Genomic DNA, 6,000 nt, shown 5'->3' on the forward strand with positions numbered 1-6,000 from the left:
TAACCTGATCCATGCCTCCAAGAGGGGCTCCAATCATGGGCGTTTGGGTGGAGTGGGGTGGAGGTTGTGAATCTGATCTGACCTGGGGCAGGGTTTCCAATCCAAGAGGTTCAATTCTTGCCCTTTGACTTTTGCATGGGGGAGGGGTCTGATGTGGGTGGGTGGGAGGCAGCGAAGGAATATTGATGGGGTTGGGGGGTTTCAGTGGGGGTTGGTGGTGTAGGTGGGGAAGCACTCCTGATACTCTTGCTCCATAGTAAAGACATACACTTTCTCCCTGAAGCTGTTCTAGCCTTACTTCTGCATTTATTGAAAGGTAGGTTACATTAGAAACTGCCAGCCACATCAACGCCCTATACAATTGCAGCAAAACATCCAACCCCTATATTCAATTCCTCATGCTATGAAGGCCAATATACCATTTGCCTTCTTTACTATCAGTTTACTTTCAGCAACTGATGCACAAGGACACCAAGGTCTTGCTGAGTATCCATCTCTCTCAATTCACACCCATTCAAGTAACTTCTGATCTGAATTCAACCTATTTTTTTATGTATGCTAAAATTCACCTCAAACTGTTCCCTTAAGAGCCCCAGGAGAGCAGGTGTGTTTGCAAGGCACAATGACAGCTCCTTCAAGCTGCTCTTCCAGGTTTCTCACAGTCCCTGACCTTCACCAATACATGGCCCAATCACTGCAGGAAATCCTGCATAATTATTCAAATGAGGCTAATTCAGAAAATACTGCTGGGCATGTTTCTCAAACCCCTGATGAGAGATGCCCTTTGTACTGCTCATTCTGTTTTTTACTCTTTCAACCCCTTTGTTTCCTTTGTCTAATTTACTAGCAACGTAATATTAATACTTTTATAGTATATTTGTATACATTGTAAAATTGCGCACTGTAAAATCTAAAACAAATTTTTAATTTACCCATAATTATCCTCTGAGATTTAGTCCTCTGCAATCAGGGTTCTCTCTGCCTTTCCTCATTTACTCAGAGCCCATTTTGTTTCCTATTCAGCTGCCACCTTCATCATTTTATTATATTAGTTTCTGTATCATTTTTTTCTTACATAATTCAGTGAGCTAATTCAAATTTCCAGTGTACTGTCCATCCATGACCAGTAATCTGCCAAAGATTAATTCAGTCTAGATATTGGGCGGCACAGCACCAGGGACCTGGGTTCACTTCCAGCTTTGGGTGGAAACAGTGTCGAGTTTGCACATTTTCCCCGTGTCTGCGTGGGTTTCCTCCGGGTGCCCCAGTTTCCTCCCATAGTCCAAAGATGTGCAGATTAGGTTGATTGGCCATGCTAATTAGTCATGATGTGGAGATGATGGCGTGTGTCTCTGTATGCCCTATTTGAGAGCAGATATCCACTCCATCTGACAAAGGAGCAGCGCTCCGAAAGCTAATGGCATTTGCTACCAAATGAACTTGTTGGACTTTAACCTGGTGTTGTTAAAACTCTTACTATGCTAATTAGTGTCAGGGGATTGGCAGAGTAAATACGTGGGTTTGTGGAGAAAGAGCTTCGGTGGGGTTGTTGTTGATGTAGGCCCGAAGGGCTGAATGGGAATTTAGAACAGATCTAGCATCTCAGAATTGGGCATCCATGAGGCATTGTGAGTAACCTCATGGATTGGCATCAAGGAGAGGACCAAGCTTGTTTTAATTAAGAGTGTAAGGGCATGCTATTAAAAAAGTAAGGGCATGCTAGGAGCGGCACCAGACATAACTACAAATGAGGTGCCAACCTGGTGAAACTACAACACAGGACAACACAAATGTTGAAAAGCAGAAGCAGCATGCTCCTAAACCAATGGATCGGACAAAACTCTGCAGTCTTGCCTCATCCAGCCTTGAATGTTGGTGGACAATTAAACAATTAATGGGAAGAAGATGTTTCATGAACATCTCCATCCAGAATGATGGAGGATGCCAGCAGTTAAATGCAAAAGACAAAACTGAAGTGTTTGCAACCATCTTCAGCCAAGAGATCCACCTTGGCCTTCTATTGAGGTTCTCATCATTACAGAAGTCAGTCTTCAGCCGAGTCAATCCACTCCATGTTATATCAAGAAACAGCTGAGTGCATGGATACAGCAGAGGTTATGAACTCTGACAACATCCCCAGTGGTGATGCTGAAGGCGATGAAGTTCTTTATAAGAAATATCCAGTAACAGATCTACACGTGCTGCTAGAACATGGCTGTTTTATCTTCTGACTCCCTCTAGTGGGATATGCTTCATAAGACAGTACAATGGCCCCAAATGAACAGCACTCACACCACCTCTCCCCTTTTTGGCAAATGAGAGATATAGAGAGTTTCAATTATTTGGTTTCAAAAGTGCAAACAACAAAAAACTTAAACATAACTTGAACACTCAATTTCACCAGTTGCACTTTTACATCAATATTCTTGTCCAATTCTTATTTTTAAGCCTGCTTCATAATTAAGTTTCACTATTACATACACAATCTTTTGCATTAATTTTAAAATGCACTCAGTCATGTACAATGAGATGAAATATATGTCACCAAATGAATATTATTTATTTTGTAATGTAATTGCTTAAGTATGCTGGACGTATTCTCTTATGATTGGATATCTACATGTGAAAACAGATGTGGCCAGAATTCTCCTGCTCTTCACGCCAGCGGGATTCTTTCCTCCTGCTGCTGGCGCACTTCCTGCTGCGGGATTCCCGGCAGCATGGGGTGGCTTCAATGGAAATTCCCATTTACAACAGCAGGACCCAGAAAATGGTGCGCCACCTCCCGCCATCCAGAAAACCCTGAGGGGAGGCCAGAGAATCTCGCCCATTGCCTCATTTCACTCATGTTCTTCACCTGAGAGATCGATGTCTAAATTATACAGGACCCTTTGCTTTCCATATGACCGCCACACTTCTCAAGTAATTCATCTCTTGGTTTTGGTGGTGCAGCTCATTCTGCATTTACTTTCATTCAGTCCTTCTGTTCTCAATCACATTCACATACATGTTGATCATTACTTTTGCGGGGTAGCAGGAAGATGTGTGCACACGGGATTTACAAAGGTGAGTGTAGCTGGAGATTTTCCAGTAGTCGATTAAGGAGTCACTCTGTAGTTGCAAAGGAAGCTGCTTCCATGACATGCTTTTAGCTGTAGCTGTACATATCACTTTTTTCAACGTTCATATAAATCTCTTGGCTTCTGCATTAGCTCTTGGCAAATAGATAGAGCATGAGGTTTCAGTGAACAAAGCCCAGCTACTGACAAATTTATCAAACTTATCACGGTTGAATGGGAAATCATTGTCAATTCTCACCATCTGAGGGACTCCAAACAAAACTAAAGGCTTTGGAATGGTTGCTTTTGTTGACACAGGTGTAACTATTTCTACAACTGTGATGCGCTATTCAGACACGAGGCTTGAAGCTCAGTAAATGAAAGGCTTTTATTTACTGTTAACGAAGCTACCAGAACTTATATACACTATCCCAGACTGAAGGGGTCCCGGCCAGAGCAGGGACTCTTATACCTCTCCCAGGAGGCGGAGCCTGACTGGGATGTGCCACAACACTACAGTACAAAAGTGTAACAACCCCACCCTAACCCCAACAGCAACAATAGCACAACCCAACAGTAACATATGTACATCCTTGTAGTACTGGCCAGCCCCTGGCTCAGCACTATCCAGTGGGAACCAACGATGGTTCACCACATTCACCCCTCCTTTGAGAACAAAGGCCGGCGGGGTACAAAAAAACAGAATAAAGTGTCAGCAGTCTATAAGTTCAGACGGTCAGGGGGACCGCACCGTCGTTGTGACCTCCTCAATACCGGCGGTGACACCAGAGTAGGCACTTGCGGTGGCGTTCTCCCCAAAGTGGCGTCCAGCTGTTCTTCCACGGACTCACAGGCTGGTTGACCCTGAGGTGACGGTAGTCCAGGGGATCCTGACACGCCCTGCGGTGGCGACCAGCTTCTGGGCTCAGGCAAGCTGTACATGGGAGTAAAATGGTTAAGCAATGGTCCCGATGCTGCCCGCGCCGTGTCCGGGGAAGAAACAAGAGATAAAGGGTTTGTTACAGGGGGTATGGGAGCGACAGGGGTTGCTACGTCCCCTGCTGGCGCCAGGTCTCGGATCGAGACCGTGTCCTCTCGCCCGTCAGTGTATGCCACATAGGCATACTGAGGTTGGCGTGGAGGAGATGGACCTGTTCGACCAACGGGTCGGACTTGCGGGCCCTTACATGTCGCCGCAGGAGGACGGGTCCTGAGTACGTCAACCAAGATGGTAATGAGGTCCCCGAGGAAGACTTCCGAGGGAATGAGAACATCCTCTCGTGGGGAGTAGCATTGGTTGCCGTACACAGGAGGGAGCGAATAGAATGGAGCGCATCAGGGAGCACCTCTTGCCAACGGGAGACTGGAAGACCTTTTGACTTCAACGCCAGTAAGACAGCCTTCCAGACTGTAGCATTCTCGCGTTCCACCTGTCCATTACCCCTAGGGTTGTAGCTCGTGGTCCTACTAGAGGCAATCCCGTATGAGAGTAGGAATTGCCTCAAGTCATCGCTCATGAACAACGAGCCCCTGTCGCTATGGATGTAGCTGGGGTACCCGAACAGGGTAAAGAGATCACGGAATGCCTTGATAACCGTGGCAGCGGATGTATCAGAGCAGGGAACAACAAAAGGGAACCGAGAGTACTCGTCAATGATATTGAGGAAGTACACATTCCGATCTGTTGAGGGAAGGGGGCCTTTAAAATCGACACTCAGTCTCTCGAAGGGATGAGTGGCCTTGACTAAATGTGCCCGGTCAGGTCGGTAAAAGTGCGGTTTGCATTCTGCGCAAACCCGACAGCTCCTTGTTACTGACCTGACGTCCTCCACCGAGTAAGGCAGGTTGCGGGCTTTTATAAAGTGGTAGAGCCGAGTGACCCCAGGATGGCACAGGTCATTATGGAGGGCGTGCAAACGGTCCTCCTGTATACTAGCGCATGTTCCACGCGAGAGGGCATCCGAGGGCTCATTGAGTTTCCCTGGACGATACATGATGTCGTAGTTATAGGTGGAGAGTTCAATTCTCCACCGCAAGATCTTGTCATTCTTGATCTTGCCCCTCTGCGTGTTGTTAAACATGAACACCACGGACCGCTGGTCCGTGATCAGGGTGAAACGTTTTCCCGCCAAGTAATGGCGCCAGTGCCTGACGGCCTCCACAATGGCCTGGGCCTCCTTTTCCACCGCTGAATGCCGAATTTCGGGGCCTTGGAGGGTGCGGGAAAAAAATGCGACGGGCCTGCCCGCTTGGTTAAGTGTGGTACCAGGGCGAAATCAGATGCATCGCTCTCCACATGAAAGGGGATGGACTCGTCTACAGCGTGCATCGTAGCTTTCGCGTGTCGGCTTTCAATTTATCGAAGGCCAATCTGGCCTCTGGCGTTAAGGGAAAAGTCGTGGACTTAATGAGCGGACGGGCTTTATCCGCGTAGTTGGGAACCCACTGCGCATAATAAGAGAAGAAGCCTAAGCATCTTCTCAGTGCTTTTGGACTAGCAGGTAAGGGAAGTTCAGAAAGGGGGCGCATACGGTCTGGATCAGGGCCAATGACCCCGTTTTCCACCACGTATCCTAGGATGGCTAATCGGCGCATACGAAACACACACTTCTCCCTGTTGTAGGTCAGATACAGGCGAGATGCAGTGCGTAAGAAGTTCAGGAGGTTTGTGTCGTGGTCCTGCTGGTCATGGCTGCAGATGGGGACATTATCCAGGTACGGGAAGGTAGCCCGCAGCCCGTTCTGGTCCACCATTCGGTCCATAGCACGCTGGAAGACCGAGACCCCATTGGTGACACCAAAGGGAACCCTGAGAAAGTGATACAAGCGACCACCTGCCTCAAAAGCCGTGTATTGTCGGTCTTCTGAGCGAATGGGGAGTTGGTGGTAGGCAGACTTGAGGTCTATGGTGGAGAACACCCAGTACTGCACAATCTGATTG

This window comes from Mustelus asterias, chromosome 2 (genome assembly GCF_964213995.1).
Source record: "Mustelus asterias chromosome 2, sMusAst1.hap1.1, whole genome shotgun sequence".
NCBI classification, from domain to species: Eukaryota; Metazoa; Chordata; class Chondrichthyes; order Carcharhiniformes; family Triakidae; genus Mustelus; species Mustelus asterias.